The sequence below is a fragment of the Eriocheir sinensis genome, chromosome 58 (genome assembly GCF_024679095.1).
Source record: "Eriocheir sinensis breed Jianghai 21 chromosome 58, ASM2467909v1, whole genome shotgun sequence".
Taxonomy (NCBI): Eukaryota; Metazoa; Arthropoda; class Malacostraca; order Decapoda; family Varunidae; genus Eriocheir; species Eriocheir sinensis.
In genome coordinates, this window is record NC_066566.1 from 11,531,903 (window position 1) to 11,552,639 (window position 20,737).

The 20,737-nt window shown below is 44.6% G+C and overlaps 1 long non-coding RNA gene across 6 annotated transcripts; it reads right to left on the reverse strand.

Moving 5' to 3' along the window:
• Nucleotides 1–16,654: 16,654 nt before the first annotated feature.
• On the reverse strand, nucleotides 16,655–20,488 carry LOC126985155 (uncharacterized). 6 transcript variants are annotated; one of them, XR_007738355.1, is made up of 5 exons: nucleotides 19,693–20,488; nucleotides 17,665–19,380; nucleotides 17,376–17,580; nucleotides 16,825–17,291; nucleotides 16,655–16,740 (listed from the first exon to the last, which is right to left on the reverse strand). It is a non-coding gene; the product is annotated as an uncharacterized LOC126985155 (long non-coding RNA). The 6 variants fall into 6 exon arrangements; XR_007738357.1 differs by having other exon boundaries at nucleotides 16,681–16,787; nucleotides 16,872–17,291; XR_007738356.1 differs by lacking the exon at nucleotides 16,655–16,740 and having other exon boundaries at nucleotides 16,929–17,076; nucleotides 17,161–17,291.
• Nucleotides 20,489–20,737: the final 249 nt, after the last annotated feature.

Genomic DNA, 20,737 nt, shown 5'->3' on the forward strand with positions numbered 1-20,737 from the left:
GTGCCCATAACCTAGAACCCCTAGGTAAACTCCCAAAATATTGTAGATTAACATGGTATAGGTCCCGAACTGTAGTTATTTCGAACCCAAAAAAGTCGTCTTTTCAGAAATGGCCGATCGACTAGTGGGGGAAACTAATGTCTTCAGGTTTTACTCGTGCTGCAGGATGCCTGAGACAAACGAAAAAGGGTCAATAAACAGTGTATGTAGTTGAATCATAAAAAAAAAAACATTATAAAAGATAGTATTGAATTGGACTGCTCACGATGGGGTGAGATGTAGTTTCAGAGGTTACAGGTAGAGGCTTGATCCTCGTTCACCTTCGGTACAGGAGTACGCTCCAGTATCCCGCTAGCCCCTCTTTTTGTTTTCGGGTGGCCGGGGTGATGCAGAGGCTTCGCCCGCCCGCAGAACCGGACCCGGAATTAACCTTCGGAGGGCTCTGCGTGTGGGCTCCTGGAACGTCCGGAGCCTCTCGGACGATGATCGACTGCCCCACCTATCAAATGAGCTCAGAAGGCTGAGGGTGGACATAGTGGCACTCTCTGAGACAAGGAGGCCTGGCAGTGGCGAGATCAGTGAGGGGGGGTACACCTTCTACTGGTCCGGCATGAGCAATGGCTTCCATGTCAGGGGGGTAGCTACAGGCATCTCCAGTCGACTGCTACCATTTGTGGTTGAGGTTGCTCTGGTTGATGAGCGTATAATGCGAGTGAGGCTGAAGCACACACTGGGCTTCATGTCTCTTGTCGCAGTGTACGCTCCTACCGAGATGCGTGAAACTGAAGAGAAGGAGACGGTTGAGAATTGTGGGTTCCTGGTACCAGAGACCAGAGCTGCACCGCTGGACTTGGTATAGCGATGCCGGAGGGATAGCTAAGGAGATCGACCACATTCTCGTAAGTACTCGTTGGAGGATCCTTCAGAACTGCAGGGTTTACGGAGTGCTGAGTTCTTTGCAACTGACCATAGGTTTGTTGTTGCAACACTCAGGCTTCATGTCAGGTCAAGAAGAATCTCGAGATGCAACACTACTGTGTTCCATCTCGAGAGGTTGAAGGACCTGGCATGTGCTCAGGAGTATGCAGTAACAGTCTCAAATCGGTTCGAAGTGCTTGGCACTCTGGAGGACCCTGTAGAGTTGTGGGATACCTTCAAACGTGAGACTCTGCAAGCTGCTAAGGAGTGCATTGGAGAGCGCCCGAGATCTAGGAGTGGCTTTGCCTCGGTGGAGACGCTGGAAAATATTGAGGAGAGTCGCGCTGCCAGACTTGCTGGGAACCGGGACCAATAGAGGGCTCTGTCACGTAGGACTAAAGCTCTCCTGAGGAGAGACAAGGAGAGGTATGTCAGGGGTCTCGCTGAGGAAGTCGAGGGCCATTTAAATGCGAATGACCTTTGACCTGCTTACCGAGCCCAGAAAAAGCTCCGCTCTAAGTCTCCCTTTCAGGTGAGCGTTATCCGAACAGCTGACGGCTGCCTCGTGTGGGACATGGATGGGTAGAGGGCTCGTTGGACTGAGTACTTTGAGCAGCTGTACATGGCGGACCCTCCACGTGGGCAGCTTCCAGTTGCTGAGTTGCTGGTGGCGGATGCTGACCCACCCATTGACGAAAGGCCACCCTCTCTGGGCGAGGTCAGAGAGGCTCCAGCCAAATTGAGGGGTGGGAGGGCACCTGGCACCTGTAACATCAATGCGGAGCTGCTCAAAGCTGGAGGTGAGGCCATGATCCGCGGGTTGCATGGGGTCTTGACTGCCGTATGGCAGTCCGGTACCATTCCTCCTGACTGGAAAAGGAGGTTGGTCGTCCCTATCTGGAAAGGGAAAGGGGACCGCCGGGACTACAACAACTACCGTGGTATTACACTGCTCAGTGTGCCAGGCAAGGTTCCTGCCCACCTATTGCTGATGCGAATTCGCAGCCAGCTGCTGAAGCTGCAGAGACCTGAACAGTCTGGGTTCACTCCTGGCAAGTCAACAACTGACCGTATCCTAGCGCTTCGCGTACTGGTGGAGTACTGACGTGAGTTTCGACAGGGGATGCTTGCAGCCTATGTCGATCTCAAGAAGGCCTTTGATTCAGTGCATCGTGAGGCACTCTGGGATCTTCTGCGACTCCGTGGGATTCCTGCGAGGACTATTGGTCAGCTGACTGGCCTGTATTCTGGGACAGAGAGTGCTGTGAAGTGTGTGTGTGGGGGGGGGGGCTTGTCCAGCTTCTTTCCCGTGAATGCGGGAGTGAGGCGGGGCTGTGTCCTTGCCCCATCGCTTTTCAGCATTTGTATGGACTGGGTACTGGGCAGAGTTGTGGACCAGAGTCATTGCGGAGCATCCATTGACAATACCAGGGTCATTGACCTTGTTTTTGCTGATGATGCAGTAACCCTGGCGGAGTCGCTGGAGGTCTTGGTGATGGCTCTCGAGGCACTGCACGAGGAGGCGAAGCCCTTGGGACTCCAGGTCTCCTGGGTCAAGACCAAGGTGTAGGTGTTTGTAGGCTTGCTGGATGAAACAGTACAGTCTGTTCATGCGTGTGGCGAGAACGTTGAGATCTCAGAAAGTTTCATGTATCTTGGTAGCGTAGTTTCATAACAACGGTGAGTCTGGCCAGGAAGTCTTACGGCGGATTGGTCAGGCCCACGGTGTTATGGACTCGCTCAACACGAGTATATGGCGTTGTCGATACCTGTGCAGAAAGACAAAGATCCGGATCTTCAAGTCCCTTGTGCTCCCTGTCTTACTCTATTATTGTGAGACATGGACACTAAATGGGGACTTGGAGAGGAAGATTAATGCCTTTGGTAGTAAGTGTCTACGCAGAATCATGGGATATCGCTGGAATGACTTTATGTCAAACCGGCGACTACTCCGTGAGACTGTTTCGACATATATTACCTGCATAGTCCGTCAACGCCAACTCCAGCTATACGGGCACGTGGCACGTTTTCCGGAAGCTGATCCTGCTCATCGGGTTGTCTCTGTAAGAGACAATCCTGAGTGGAGGAGGCCCAGGCTTGGCGTCGTAGGGTGGGCGAGGCGACGCGCCCCCCGGCGTATGCCCCCATTGATTGATTGATTGATTACTGATCCCACACCTCACTCATCAGATATAAAATAACATGTCTGCAGGTTGTAGCAGTGCTGCAGTGTGCCTGAATCATATGAAAAAGGGTCAGTAAAATCTTATATCCCTGAAGTACTTATCCAATGAAGACTTGAAGCTATTAATACTCTGTGCGCTAACTACTGACGGTGGGAGTCTATTCTAGTAAACGACGACTCTATTATTGAAATAACTTCTGCGCGCCTATGTGTCACATCGGTTTCCCTCTAACTTCATAACGTTGCTGCGTGTTATTGTGTTGGTGTCTCTCTGAAATAGGCTACCTGGGTTAATGTTTCTCTAGAAAGGCGAAGGGTGCGTGGAGACATGATCGAGGTTTATGAATGGATGAAGGGCTTTAATAAGGGAGACATTCATAAGGTTTTGTTGGTAAGAGAACCGGGTAGGACACGAAGTAATGGGTTTAAACTGGATAAATTCAAATTCAACAGGGACACAGGCAAAAATTGGTTTACAAACAGGGTGGTGGATGAGTGTAATAGGCTTAGCAGTCACGTGGTGAGTGCTAATACAGTTGTCACATTCAAAAATAGACTAGATAAATTCATGGACAGCGATATTAGGTGGGGTTAGATACACGGGAGCTTAGGGTCAAAGGAGCTGCCTCGTACAGGCCTGCCGGCCTCTTGCAGACTCCTGCGTTCTTATGTTCTTATGTTCTTATATATATATATATATATATATATATATATATATATATATATATATATATATATATATATATATATATATATATATATATATATATATATATATATATATATATATATATATATATATATATATATATATATATATATATATATATATATATATATATATATATATATATATATATATATATATATATATATATATATATATATATATATATATATATATATATATATATATATATATATATATATATATATATATATATATATATATATATATATATATATATATATATATATATATATATATATATATATATATATATATATATATATATATATATATATATATATATATATATATATATATATATATATATATATATATGGTACACGACTCCAGACTGGAGGCTGCAGAACGCTTAACCTCAGACCTTGCTATCATTTCCGATTGGGGCAGAAGGAACCTTGCGTCCTTCAATGCCTCAAAAACCCAAGTTCTCCACCTATCAACTCGACACAATCTTCCAAACACCTATCCCCTATTCTTCGACAACACTCAGCTGTCACCTTCTTCAACACTAAACATCCTCGGTCTATCCTTAATTCAAAATCTCAACTGGAAACTTCACATCTCCTCTCTCGCTAAATCAGCTTCCTCGAGGTTGGGCGTTCTGTATCGTCTCCGCCAGTTCTTCTCCCCCGCGCAGTTGCTATCCATATACAGGGGCCTTGTCCGCCCTCGTATGGAGTATGCATCTCACGTGTGGGGGGGCTCCACCCACACAGCTCTTCTGGACAGAGTGGAGGCTAAGGCTCTTCGTCTCATCAGCTCTCCTCCTCTTACTGATAGTCTTCTACCTCTTAAATTCCGCCGCGATGTTGCCTCTCTTTCTATCTTCTATCGATATTTCCAAGCTGACTGCTCTTCTGAACTTGCTAACTGCATGCCTCCCCCCTCCCACAGCCCCGCTGCACACGACTTTCTACTCATGCTCATCCCTATACTGTCCAAACCCCTTATGCAAGAGTTAACCAACATCTTCACTCTTTCATCCCTCACACTGTTAAACTCTGGAACAATCTTCCTTCATCTGTATTTCCTCCTGCCTACGACTTGAACTCTTTCAAGAGGAGGGTATCAGGACACCTCTCCTCCCGAATTTGACCTTGATTTTGGCCACCTCTTCTGGTTCTTTTATGGGAGCAGCGATTAGCGGGCTTTCTTTTTTTTTCTGTGCCCTTGACCTGCCTCTTTTGTTGTAAAAAAAAAGAAAAAAAATATATATATATATATATATATATATATATATATATATATATATATATATATATATATATATATATATATATATATATATATATATATATATATATATATATATATATATATATATATATATATATATATATATATATATATATATATATATATAATGAACTGAAAACGGACATATAATGGTTGGGGAGTCGATACCACACCTCGAATCTAGGCAAGGTTAAGGCATCGAGCCAGGCGGACCAGTGTAAAAGGTATGAATGCAGAAACGAATACTTGTTTCTTGCCTGACAACCCCCCCACTGATTTCCACAAACCTGCTGTCACCTATTCCTTTTTAAGTGGGACGCCTGCCTCGATGCCTTAAGCCCCAAATACACTGCCGAGTTTTGGCTTACGAATGTCTGCGAATATGCAAGTCATCGTGTGTCGCGAACAATTTCGGCATCTTTCTTGTCTGTTCTTGGCCGTTCGGGGACATGTCTGCGTCCACCACGCGACTTTTGACTGTTGGTCACGACCATAGCTGGGCACGATAACAGAAAACCTTATTCCCGATAACCGTTAACTGATAATGAAAAACATTAACGGCGATAACCGATATTCGTTAACTAGAGACACAAATATAGGCGATAACCGATAACCGATACCCGATATAAATCCACAATTCCGATACTAGCTAGCGATAAGTCCGATAGGCGAAAACGATACTATATTGATATTTCAGATAGAACTATATTGATGAATTCAAATTTTCATTATCTGTATTTTAGGAAACTTACAAAACCTTAAAACCACACGTGGACACGTACATATGGACGTTAATACTAGAAATGCCTGAACCGGTGTTGTGTTATTTGGCGTCCCCACCGTCAAAAATTGTTTACAAACACTGGTCTCTCGTGAACGGTGCATGCTCAGACCAGCAAGCGTAGACCTGTACAGTCTCACAAAGATTTTAAACCGTAATTAAGAGTTGTTGGAAGGCTGAATCAGACATATAGTACAACTACCACCATCCTCGCTGTTTCTAGGACGACACTCTGTACGAGTTGTATTTATATGTACTGAGTGTACGTCGTTCTAGAAACAGCGAGGATGGTGGTACTGTATGTTTGATTCAGCTTTCCAGCAACTCTTAATGTGTTAAAAAAGCATTGTGAGACTGAACAGGTCTACACTTCATGGTCTGAGCATGCGCAGTTCACGAGAGACCAGTGTTTGTAAACAAAAGCGCCAGCTTTTGACGATGGGACACCAAATAACACAACACCGGGTGCCTTCAGTATCATGGCATGGTCACAAACGAATATGGAATATCAAATTTGAGGCAGTGAATAATCATTTTTGGGGCAAAGTTAAATGATTTTTCTCTATGATATATTGATTTTTGAGTAGCATAAAAAAAAATAACCTAGAGTTTTAATTTTCATGACCTAAGTATGAAATCTCATCACCGAAGATATTTCATACCGCGAAGTTTTTTCATACAACACCGGGCCACGCATGCGCAGTAAGGAGACAAAAAAAATCTCCTGAGAGGCGGAAAAAAAGTAGCGATTATCGCTAGTTTGGTTACAAAAGTAACGAAGATACCGATATATATTTAAATAAGTAGCGGATGGTCGATAATCCGATTTTGTTATCAGCGATAAAGTATCGCGATAACTTATCGCGATAACGCCTAGATATGGTCACGACCGCCACGAAAGTTTCATGTTGCATGAAAAATTCGCGGCCGTTCGCCGAATGTGCACGAATGCAAAATGGACGCCGAATTGTCGCCGAAATGTCACCGACATGTCGCAGACAATTCGGCGTCCGATTCGCGGTGTTCGGCGAATTGTCGCCGAATTTTGACCGTTGAAATTTAAATTTTATGGGCAAATTTGTCGCCGACATGTCGCCGAATGGCCAAGACTATTCGGGGACATGTCCCCGAATATTCGGCGAATTAATCACGACATGGCAAACGGGTCACGGTGGGAGGTGTACACGGGGGTCTGTCTATCTATCTATCTATCAATCTATCTATCTATTTATGTATTATCTTTCTATCTATCTATCTATCTATCTATTTATCTATCTATCTAAATATATATATATATATATATATATATATATATATATATATATATATATATATATATATATATATATATATATATATATATATATATATATATATATATATATATAAAATAGTAAACAAGAAAATATGAAAAACAAGAAGAATCATGAATATATTAAATAAGTATGGAACTAACATTTTCATTTATTTCATAATTAATTTACTATTTATTACTTTATTTATTTCTTAATATCATTATTCTGCCATTATTTAACATTTGTTTCATTTTCAGTTATTTAGATTTATTTCTTCTTTCAGTTACTGGTTTGTTTATTAGTATTGCGTAAACATTCATTCATTCTAAAATATTTGTAGGAGGGCAAAACAAAAACAAGTCACATTTATACATTTTATTACACATACTATCATACATAGGCGGATCCAGGGGGGGGGCCACGGGGCCATGGCCCCCCCCAAACGCTCTGAGAGTATGTTTTGGCCCCCCCCAAAGAAATTCGTTACAGATACTGTCAGCCTCCCTCAATCATATACATATCATGTAGAACTCGATAGTCGATACTGCATCGCTCTACTACATAAAACAAAATCCAATTCTATGGCCTCAATGCACAAGCGAATCGGAATTAAGCGCTGAGAAGGAAGGCCTCTTCGGCCAATCAGCGATTAGGGAAAGTACCAAGGTTGAGCTTCAGCAAGGACTTCTAAATATAGAATTTACTCAGGGCGTGCGCTGTCGAATCTTTAGCCCATAAACCTCGGGCTAGGGGTCTATTGTCACTCTCCCAGCACGCGAGCGATACTGCAAATTTTTGGAAAAATAGGTGTTGTTCACCAATGCCCTGTGTGGTAATTTCAAACGAAAACATAATAGTTTTTACTGCTATCTCATCGCCAATCCTTCCTCCTCTGCTCCTCATGATGAAAGATATTGGAAGTGTCTAGGTTGAACCACGGCAGAGATATGATGTTGGGAAGAGGTACCATTTTCGGCCAAGCCGAGCGCACTTGTTCGTGCGGGTGCTGTTGACCTGGGCCTTGGTCTCCTGCCTCGCCCCGCGCCATCACACAGTACGTAGGCATCCTTTCCTACCAGCTCGATTATTCATGTTAGGCTACATATTTCGTATGTTTGACTCTCATAAAAAATACCTTCTTCCGCAAATAAATGTTTTTTTTTTATTACATGCAGAAAAAAGCTTCCATAAGCACAGTACAATTATGGCATATATACACTCATTAGGCTACATATTACGCAGGTTTGACGCTCATAAAATAACTCTTTACGAAACTGAATGTGTTTTTGCTATTATATGCGTAGAAAATCTTTCATAAACACTGTACAAATATGGAATACATAAACATATTAGGCTACATATTACGCGTGTTTGTAGCTTACATAAAAATAAATCCTTACAAAACTGAATAACTTCTCTGCCTTTATATGTACAAGAAATACTTTCATAAACAGAAATATAACATGCGGTGGCTGAGCGCGCTCCCTGAGAATAGGGGTAGAGGAACAGGGGCCCGCTGGCGCGCTCCCTTCCTCCACGCATTCAGACACGGGGAAATCATTATCAGCACGTCTCTCCATTAATATATGCTTAATAAAGACCAAAAGTATTCTGTATCTAATTCTTGAGTTATGCCCCTGAAAAGCACAATGCAATCCGATGTGACTTAATTCCATGTGTACAGTCCGTCGTCGATGAACAGTTGGCCCCCCCCAAAACTCAAGGCTGGATCCGCCCTTGCTATCATACATATAACCACACATATTACCACACATGGTATTTACTCGCCCACAATTCTGTCCTGCCAGGCCACTGCTCCCCGGGTGTTGTAGTAGTCCATGAGGTAGGCGCGGATTCCCGTGCTTTTTTATGCCACAGGGGCATCAGATGATCAGCTGTCAGAAATCTTGGCACTGTCGAAGAATTGTCCCCGACATGTCGCTGACACTTCGGGGACATGCGAAGACAATTCGGAGACTTGTCGCCAGTTATTCCGCGACAAAAAAAAAAAAAACGTTAAAATTTCAGATTTTGAGCTCGGCGACATGGACGCCGAATAGTCGGCGACATGTCTCCGAACTGTCCCCGAATTGTCTTGAGCATTCGCCGACATGTCGCCAAATGGTCACGAACTGTAAGAATCTTGGTCATGTCGGCGAACCGGTCGCCGAATTTTTTCACGAACTGATTCGGCGACAAGTTCGTGGCCAAAATTCGGCAGTGTTTTGGGGGCTTTAACCTTGCCTCGATTCGAGGTGTGGTATCGACTCCCTAACCATGATATATATATATATATATATATATATATATATATATATATATATATATATATATATATATATATATATATATATATATATATATATATATATATATATATATATATATATATATATATATATATATATGTTTGTATTTATATGTATTTATCTATATATATATCTATATATATATATATATATATATATATATATATATATATATTTGTTCCTTCATCAATTGAAAGAAGGACAAGTACAGCATCAGTTCTTCATCGAGGCCGGTCGACTTTACCCTACACAGTCGGACAGGCAGCGACCACTCCCCGTCACACAACAGCTGCAGGACGAGTCTGACAGAGATTCAGATGACGCACCATCAGCAGTAGCGCAACCACAACCATCAACATCTCGTCAGTAATTAAGGTATTACCGTTGTTGCGGTTATAATTACCAGAACTTGGAGCAAGCAACGATCGATTTTCTAAGGTTCTTTATTGTTCTGGTGATATATGCAGTGAATTAAACGGTTTTGAAACTCATTTCCGTCGTAAATGTCTACTTTTCAAGTTACGCCTATGCCGTTATCAATCGTCCCAAATGCATATATTTAAGGTTCTGGAAAATATAATTAAATAAATCTAAGTTATTAATCCAGCTAGGAAAGGTAGAAATGATCGAGTGGAGAATTTCAATTGTGATATTCCCAGAAATTCACCCTTTCGCTAAATGTAATGGTTCCTTGGCAATACAGCTCACCTCACTTTGGCTGCCGCTACTTTTGCTAAATGTAGCGATTCGTTGGCAACACTGCTCACTTACGTATGCTCGCTTATGCAGCGAATCGTTGGCAACACTGCTCACCACTAGCGGATCGTTGGCAACACTGCTTTCCTCCTAATGGCCGCCTGCATCGCTCTCGTGAAAACAAATGTAGGCCATGCCTTTTCACTGGTGTTCTAATGTGATTCTGTTGATTTCTCGACCTCATTTGAAATGCGCATTAGTCGATTTTATGCTCCCCGTGTTGGTGCTACATGAAGTCTTTGTGTGAGACGTGTCCTAGAGTGCTCTCTTCCTGCGTCGTTGTTACCGCGGTATATCCCGGTTTTCTTTTCGTATTTTATTAGAGTTGTCTCTGTCTTTCTGGCCTAGTTGTAGTTTTCCGGGAGATTTGTTGTTTTAATAGCTTTTTTGTTTTTTAGTTTTGGGCTTTGTTTTGGTGTGTTTTGAGTTCGCGTCGTTTGTTTTGTGTTTTTATTGTTAGCCCGTTGGTTAGTGTCGGCTTTGTTGGTTTTCATGAAATTGTATTTCAGACCGGGAGGGGCAGTAGCCCAGTTACAAGGGTGCAGGGAGCTCTTGGTGCATCCAGTAGTGCTGGGGGTGGGCATGGATCACCGTCTCCTGGGGTGGTCTCCCCCCCCCCCCCCCTGTGTCACCTGCCTGTGTCACCTGTCGTTTCCTGGTCAAGGATGATGAGGAGGGTGGCATTGCCTGCGACGAGTGTGGTCAGTGGTGTCATGGGTCGCAGGTGTGTACTGGACTTCCCTCTGATTTTGTTAAGCAGGTACTGCAGCACCAGGGTAAGGGAGTAAAGTTTGTTTGCACCAGATGCAGACTGCTTCCTCCTGCTGCTTCAGGTAGTGGGAAGGAGAATCAGGGTGAGCTCGGGTCACTTAGGGAGTGCATGACCCAGATGTTTAACACTATCGCTGGTCTCAGCAACACAGTGAGATCTATTGATCTAAGATTCAATAATATGGTAAATGATGGTGTCTTTTCAAGAGATGGTGGCAGGGTTGTGGGCCCTGATATTCGGACCATTATTAAAGAAGAAGTTTGTGAGTTGAGCGAGAGGGAAAAGAGGAAGGACAGTATCATCATCAAAGGGCTTGCATTTGGGGAAAATTTTCAGGACAAATTTAATCCACTTGTTTCCTATTTATGGGCGGAGCGAGTTGAACCATCACACTTGTAGATATTGTGCCTATCTCTGCTTCCTTGGTGAGAGCCAAGATATCAAACGTCAGGGTGAGGCAAGAGTTACTGTCTAGGTGCAGTAAACTTTCTGGGAGTCAGTTTTCCAACATTTTCATCTCTAGGGACCTCACCTACAATCAGCGGGAAGAGCTGCGGAAAAAACGGGCTTTTGCCCAGGCCATGAGGAACTCCCAGCCTGTTAGTTCTTCACACATCTCTAACAAAAGCTTAGCCTCTGTTGTTTTGCCCAGTCATGAGTCCCCTCATACTCCTCCCACGTCTCACTTAATTGCGTCCTCTGCCTCTAACCTTGAAGTATGTTCAAAAGATGGGAACCCTCAAAAAAAACTCATAGAACTTTCTTCTCGGCAAAATCTGAGTAATTCTTCTGTAGATAACCTCGTCATTACTTTTGTTCTTTTGAATCTCAACTGTTTAATCAATAAAGTTAACTTTTTGGCAGAGTTTGTTTCTAGTCACAGTGTAATGCCCAGCGAGCTTCTTTTCTAAATCCTTCCTATTTCTCAACACGGCCTCTGCATGTATCGAAATAACACGAGAAATTAATCAAGATCAGGGTATTCCCCAGCTGCCTGGGATTGAACCCGCGACCAGCGTGACGGGAGAGCCACTCCTTACCGAGTCAGCCAAAGAGGTACCCCACTGGCTAAGTGGGTTATGGGAGGCTCGTTCATCAGGCCGTCGCCGCACTACAACAGTATTGGGGTATGTTGTGTTTGTGAAACTTGGCTAACTTGCAATGTTTCTGATCCAGTTATCAGCTAGTATATCGGGTTATAAATTTTTCCAAAATGACTCTCCCTTAAATCTAAGAACTCACTGTGTTGGGATTTACATTCGTGATGATATTAAAGTGGGGAAAACTTATTCAGATCATCCAAATACTGTTGGGGTATTTTTGCCTGATTTTGGCGTTACTATATTAGTAGTTTACAGGCCCCCAAGTAATTCTTTGGAAGATAATATTGCTCTTATTTCATACCTGGAATCTTTCTGTGTTGGTAAAGAATTAATACTGGTTGGTGACTTTAATCTCCCTACTGTTGTCTGGTTCACTGAGGTTCCTTATTGCACTTCCTCTATTGATATTAGATTTCTAGATTTGTTTTCATCTTTGGGTCTCATGCAGTGGGTTACGCAAAGTACCTATGTCCGGTCTAATAATATACTTGACTTGGTCTTTACATCTGAAGATGATAGAATTTTCCATGTCGATATAATAGACCCCTTTCTAGGTTGTGACCATTTTCCAGTTTTGTTTGAGTATTTATTTAGTTCTAATCCAAACATTAATAATGTACATAACAACTTTGACTTTTATAATGGCAACTACACCTTGTTAAACCATCACATTTTGAATTTTGATTGGGATAATGAATTCCTTGGCTTAGATATTGAACAATCATATTTAAGATTTAAAAGTTGAATGCTTAATGCCATTCAGCTATTTATTCCAATTAAGAAGCCAACAGGAATCAGGAAACCTCCTTGGGCAAAATCTATACCTCCTTCTTTAAAACGGTATAAACGACAAGTATGGTTGGAGTATAAGGATGCTCGGACAAAGTTTGGCAGATCTTCCCCAATAGCCTTGAGGTTGTGGCATTCTTTTAAGACAATATCTGTTCAATATAAAGATGCTGTCCATCAATCTGTAATTAAATATGAAAGATCTTTAGTTTCTCCCGGAAATCCTGATGTTAAACGTTTTCACTTCTATCTTCGTAGCAAGAAGGTTCAGCGTCCTACTATTGGACCGCTGTTTGGAGATAATGGTTGGTGCGCTGACACAATTGACATGGCAGATCTTTTTGTTGATGCATTCTCTGGTGTATTTTCTCCTGCTGACTTATTGAATCCTTATCCTGTTCAGCATTGTGACAATTCATTTATATTTAATATATTTAGTTTTGATATTTTTAAAATTGAGATTATCCTTTCTAAGCTGAAATCTTCTGCTTGTTGTGGCCCTGATGGTATACCTTCAGTATTTTTAAAGAGATGTGCCCCCTCCATTAGTTATCCTTTGCTCTTGTTGTACAGAAAATCTCTTTTATCAATGCAAGTCCCATTTGACTGGAAAGATGCTGATGTTATGCCACTGTTCAAAGGTGGAATCCATTCTGATCCCCTCAACTATAGACCAATCAGTTTGACATCAATGTGCTGTAAATCTTTTGAAAGAATAATTGTGTCTCAACTTACTTCTTATTTGGAAGATAATAACTTACTTTCACAGCATCAGTATGGTTTTAGATCTGGTAGATCAGTTTTCGAGCAAGTGTTGTTTACTTATGACTAGGTGACTCATTTCTATGATAGTGGTATGTCAGTGGATGTGATATTTTTTTATATCAAGAAAGCTTTTGATGTTGTTAATCATAGATTATTACTCACAATGCTGTCTAGCATCGGGATTGGGGGGTGTTTGCTGGGGTGGCTGAAAGACTATTTGAGTGGGAGAAAGATGCAAGTAGTTGTCCATGGAAGTAAGAGTTATAGAGCGGATGTAAGCAGTGGTGTTCCCCAAGGGTCTGTAATTGGTCCCTTGCTTTTTCTCATTTACATTAATCATGTTGTTTCAGAACTAAATTGTAAGTTTTGTTTATTTGCTGATGATCTTAAATTATACCTAGCTACTGAAATTTCTAAGTCTAACCAATTAATTTCTCACAGTATTTTGCAGAGAGACATCAACACTCTCTACAACACAAGCAGCTCTTGGGGTTTATCTTTCTCAGTTGGCAAATGTGCCAGAATGAACTTTTGTAGGAATTTCCTTTATGCTCCTTCTCCTTTACCGTATTTTATTGGAAACCAACCCATACAAGATGTAGATAACTATAAGGATCTTGGGGTCAGGGTGGATTCCTCCCTAAAGTTTCATTTGCATGTGAGAGAAATCACTGGCAAGGCTGGAGGCATTGGTTACAGTATTCTAAAGGGTACCCTTTGCAGATCTCCTGATTTCATGAAGACAGTTTTTATCTCACATATTCGCCCTATCTTGGACTTTGCCTCTGTGGTTTGGTTCACTGGTTATACAGGAGACATTAGGCTTTTAGAAAATGTTCAGAGGAGGTGGACCAAGAAAATTACCGGTTTCCATGATCTGCCATACAGTGAACATCTCGCTAGATTGAGTCTTTATTCCATTAAAGGAAGATTGATCAGAGCTGATCTCATTATGGTGTTCAACATTCTGAAAGGGTTTTGTCCGAATCTAGGTCACCTCTTTGTTAGAAATTTCAACAGAGACACGAGAGGCCACTCCTTTAAGCTTTTTGTTCCTCGTTACAATACTGATGTTCGAGCTCATTTCTTCTCGGTGCGGGTCATTAGCATTTGGAATAATTTACCAGAATCAGTTGTTGTGGTGAATTCTGTTAATACTTTCAAACGGCATCTCCACACTTCTCTCAGTCAAATTTTGTATGATTTTGATTGATTTTGGGTTTTTGAGTATCTCTTTAACTTGTAAACTTGTGTCCTGTGCTGTGGCTGTGCTGTGTCTCCACTCGGGATTGCCAACCTGACTATATTGTCTTGGCACTTACTCAAGAGTATTATGGCAGTTGTTTGTGTAGTCTTGGTGATGCCACATTAGCCAACCACCAGAACATCTAAAGGACAATCTACTTGCTGTCTTGGTTGGAGGCGTCACCTGATTCTAGATGGGGTTCTCCCCATTTAGGTAAGAAATCTAGGTAAGGTTCCCACAGGTCCCCAAGATCGTTTAGGGCAGGGGATAGGCATAACTCGAAAAGTAGACATTTGCGACGGAAATGAGGTACAAAATCGTGCAATTCTCTAAATCTATCACCAGAAAAACATGAACCACATCAGAAAATCGTTGGTTGGGTGAAACAGTAAATTGACCATTTGTTGATGAAGGTGGCGATAAAACAACTCTTGCTAGTTTGTGTTTGTGGTTTATGAAGCCAGTGTGTTCATTTTGTAGTCTTTCTATAGTGAGGAAAGTGATCGGCTTAAATAGCTTGTTGAGCCGTGTGTCCTTTTTTAATAGGTACTACTTGTTATATCTAATTCTCTCTCTCTCTCTCTCTCTCTCTCTCTCTCTCCAATATTTATTAATGTCTTGTTGTTTTGGCAAGTGTTTGTTGCATCCATTGTTTTGCTGTGGACTTTGTACAGCACGAGTGCTTGCATTATTTTGTCTCTTTATTGAGCCAGAGGCCTTCTAGTAGTCATGGAGGTCACAGCATCCCAGGCAGTGGACAACCTGGGTCTGGTCCCCTTGTCTGGCACCTTCACTGCGTCTTCACAGAGAGCAAGAGGGAGCTTTCATCTTTACTTCTTGGCCTCCGAGAGTGTTTATTTGTCTCCGTGGTTGTTTGTTTCCGGAGTTTTTGTCTCCTTTAATCTTGTTGGTGACAATTTGATTCTTTCATATTTAAACATGTCTGGTTTTATTTATTTATTTATTTATTTATTTTGATCCACGATATCTTGTTGTTCTTTCTCTCAAAGCGACGACGCTCTGCACACTTCCCTGCTCTGTTCTTTCCCTTCCTTGATGCCCTTTTCTGTGGTGGCTGTTCTGCAGCATTGTTCTGTCTCTGTTTTCCGCTTCCCATATCCACAAGGTGCTTTTCAGCTGCCTGCTGCATGGTTGCCTCCAGGTTGTCAAGGGCAGCTAGTTCACTGCTCTGGGTCTATTTTGCCTCAGTTTCTTTGATGCAGTTGTCACAATATTGGGATTGAAAACCAGTAACGGTGTTGTGCTCTGCTACATTTTATGGAATTTGTAGATGCTTTTGGTATTCAGTTTGAAGCATGTTTCTATGAGGCTGTGATCTTTGTCTCAACAGCCACCCCTGGTGCTGGTGCAGCAGCGAGGGTCTGAGGCGGGTGCCGTGCTGCGTCCTCACTGCCGCGGACTTATGTTGCAGTGGAGACTGCAGGGCTGGGCGGCAGCCTGAGGGGCCAGGACCAGCAGGAGCAGCCTGCCACTGCTGTGAGGATCAGTGCCAGACCATGCACTACAGTACAGTGCAATTCCTTCATCATATTTTGTGCCAAAGAAAAAATTCAGTGCCATAACTTTGAACAGCACCTTGCAAGCTCTGATCAGGGGTGCTCAGGAGAACCACCACCACCACCTTGCTGCTGGCATCTCCAGCCATTAAGGAAAGGGAGAGTTTGAGTGAGAGAAGGTTTGAGACTGAGAGCAAGTTCACCAGACACAGCCTTGCACACACTGCTGAAGGGAAGCATGAGTGCCAAGAGTGTGGGAAAAGACTCCCTGGGAAGGGTGACCTCAACAAACACACCCACATACTCTGGTGGAAGACCTCATGAATGCCAAGAGTGTGGCAAAGTGTTTGGTCAGAAGAGAGACCTTAATAGACACACCCTTACACACACTGGTGAAAGACCTCATGAATGCCAAGAGTGTGGCAAAGTGTTCACTCAGAAGAGTAACCTTAACACACACACCCTTACACACACTGGTGAAAGACCTCATGAATGCCAAGAGTGTGGCAAAGTGTTCACTCAGAAGAGTAACCTTAACACACACACCCTTACACACACTGGTGAAAGACCTCATGAATGCCAAGAGTGTGGCAAAGTGTTTGGTCAGAAGAGTCACCTTAACACACACACCCTTACACACACTGGTGAAAGACCTCATGAATGCCAAGAGTGTGGCAAAGTGTTCACTCAGAAGAGTAACCTTAACACTCACACCCTTACACACACTGGTGAAAGACCTCATGAATGCCAAGAGTGTGGCAAAGTGTTCAGTAGGAAGAGTAACCTTAACACTCACACCCTTACACACACTGGTGAAAGACTTCATGAATGCCAAGAGTGTGGCAAAGTGTTCAGTAGGAAGAGTAACCTTAACACTCACACTCTTACACACACTGGTGAAAGACCTCATGAATGCCAAGAGTGTGGCAAAGTGTTCAGTAGGAAGAGTAACCTTAACACTCACACCCTTACACACACTGGTGAAAGACCTCATGAATGCCAAGAGTGTGGCAAAGTGTTCAGTAGGAAGAGTAACCTTAACACTCACACCCTTACACACACTGGTGAAAGACCTCATGAATGCCAAGAGTGTGGCAAAGTGTTCAGTAGGAAGAGTGACCTTAACACACACACCCTTACACACACTGGTGAAAGACCTCATGAATGCCAGAAGTGTGGCAAGGTTTTCAGACACAAAAGTAGCCTCAACACTCACACCCTTACACACACTGGTGAAAGACCTCATGAATGCCAAGAGTGTGGCAAAGTGTTCAGTCAGAAGAGTCACCTTAACACACACACCCTTACACACACTGGGGAAAGACCTCATGAATGCCTTGAGTGTGACAGAAGGTTCTTTTCTAAGTCTGCATTGAACAGCCACGTTGTCACACACACTGATCTGAGAGAGTTCAAGTGTGATGTTTGTCTAAAACATTTCAAGACCAAGCAGAATATTGCCAGGCACATGAAGATCCACTTCCCCTGAGGTGTTGTGTGGTGCTGCTGTATGTGGTGGCGGTGGAGGACGTGTTTGGCAACCCCGCCCTGGCTGAAGAACAAGACGAAAGAGAAGACGAAGAGAGAAAGACAGACTTGGAGAAACAACAAGAACACAAAAGAAAGAAAGGAATGAAAAGACTAGTGAAAGAAAGACAGTGACCTAAACACACACACCCTTACACACACTGGTGAAGGACCCCATGAATGCCAAGAGTGTGGCAAAAGGTTTACACAGAAGGGTTGCCTCAACACACATGCCCTTACACACACTGGTGAAAGGCCTCATGAATGTGAAGTTTGTGGCCAAAGGTTTACACAGAAGGGTGGCCTCAACACACACACACCCTTACACACACCGGTGAGAGGCCTCATGAGTGTCTGGAATGTGGAGAAAGGTTCAGAGAGAAGCAAACCCTGGAGCGTCACATGTTCAGACACTCTGGCCTGAGAGAGTTCAAGTGTGTGGGAAGCACTTTAACACGAAGGCGGACATTGCCGGGCACATGAAGACCCACTTCTGAGGTGGTGTGTTGTGCTGCTGTGTGTGTGTGATGGGGAGCCAGTCATCAACACCACCTGGGGAGGACTGGCACCGTGTTGTGGCTGACTGCTGAGGGATGCACCGACACCACAGTGAACAGTGCTGTCTGCCCCGAGCCACCTTGCCCCGGCACAGTGCAGCAGCCAACACCACAGTGAACAGTGCCGTCTGCCCCGAGCCACCTTGCCCCGGCACAGTGCAGCAGCCAACACCACAGTGAACAGTGCCGTCTGCCCCGAGCCACCTTGCCCTGGCACAGTGCAGCAGCCAACACCACAGTGAACAGTGCCGTCTGCCCCGAGCCACCTTGCCCTGGCACAGTGCAGCAGCCAACACCACAGTGAACAGTGCCATCTGCCCCGAGCCACCTTGCCCTGGCACAGTGCAGCAGCCAACACCACAGTGAACAGTGCCGTCTGCCCCGAGCCACCTTGCCCCGGCACAGTGCAGCAGCGGTGACTCAGGCCGCCACAACAGACTATCAGCAGGATTACCAAGGGGACGCTGTGTGAGGGTTTGTCAAGTTTCCCTGCGCTCCACAAGAAACCCGGCCCAGCAGAGACCACTGGGGCAGAGTGCCAGCCTGGGAGCTGTGATGGCTTGTTAAACCCAGCCCAGCAGAGACCACTGGGGCAGAGTGCCGGCCTGGGAGCTGCAATGGACTTGTTAAACCCGACCCAGCAGAGACCACTGGGGCAGAGTGCCGGCCTGGGAGCTGTGATGGCTTGTTAAACCCGGCCCAGCAGAGACCACTGGGGCAGAGTGCTGGCCTGGGAGCTGCAATGGACTTGTTAAACCCGACCCAGCAGAGACCACTGGTGCAGAGTGCCGGCCTGGGAGCTGTGATGGACTTGTTAAACCCGGCCCAGCAGAGACCACTGGGGCAGAGTGCCGGCCTGGGAGCTGTGATGGACTTGTTAAACCCGGCCCAGCAGAGACCACTGGTGCAGAGTGCCAGCCTGGGAGCTGTGATGGACTTAAACCCGGCCCAGCAGAGACCACTGGGGCAGAGTGCCGGCCTGGGAGCTGCAATGGACTTGTTAAACCCGGCCCAGCAGAGACCATTGGGGCAGAGTGCCAGCCTGGGAGCTGTGATGGCTTGTTAAACCCGGCCCAGCAGAGACCACTGGTGCAGAGTGCCGGCCTGGGAGCTGTGATGGACTTGTTAAACCCGACCCAGCAGAGACCACTGGTGCAGAGTGCCGGCCTGGGAGCTGTGATGGACTTGTTAAACCCGGCCCAGCAGAGACCACTGGTGCAGAGTGCCGGCCTGGGAGCTGTGATGGACTTGTTAAACCCGGCCCAGCAGAGACCACTGGTGCAGAGTGCCGGCCTGGGAGCTGTGATGGACTTGTTAAACCCGGCCCAGCAGAGACCACTGGGGCAGAGTGCCGGCCTGGGAGCTGTGATGGACTTGTTAAACCCGGCCCAGCAGAGACCACTGGTGCAGAGTGCCGGCCTGGGAGCTGCAATGGACTTGTTAAACCCGGCCCAGCAGAGACCACTGGTGCAGAGTGCCGGCCTGGGAGCTGTGATGGCTTGTTAGGGTTGCTGCCCCGAGGGAATTGAAGGCAGAATATGTAATGGGTCAAGGCAGGAACACTCCAGTGGTGCTTGTCAAGCCTTGTATTGTTGGCCAGTGGCTGGGTGATGGATGGGCAAGTGGCTCCAGCAGGGAAGGCTGAGCACTGTGCTGGGGCTGAGGGGAGATAAAGGCACAGGCAGTACAGCAGTGTGCCACGTGGAACACTCTTGACGGAAACACCCAGAGAAAAATAACTGAAGAATACAGAAGAAGGAAGACCAGAGAGGGAGGAAGGAAAGCATGCTGGGCCTCAGAGGTCTGGAGAAGAATGAATGAAGAGTGAGTAGCATAGGATTAATGAAGAGGAAGAAGAAGGTGCCGGCACTCTGCGGGTGAGTGCCCTGCCCACAGGCCTGGAGAGGGGCCGTGTGCCTGCTGGACGCCGCCTGCAGCTGCTGCCTGCACCCACGGCCAGGCCCACAGACACACCACAGTGGGTGAGTGATGTGGCTGCTACACACACACACACACATACAGAACAGCTAAACTAAGGGAAGTGGAAGATTGTAAGGAAATAAATATATAGAAAAATAGAAATGTTAAGATATACCCTGAGACTCCATCTGTTTTTTCTTTTTTTTTTTTTTTACGTCTATGCCTATAGCGCTGGTAGGCTTGCTTGAGGGGCCTGGATGGTGTTCGGCCCCAGCCCGTCATGGCGCAGGCAAGTGTTTATAGTGGCGCC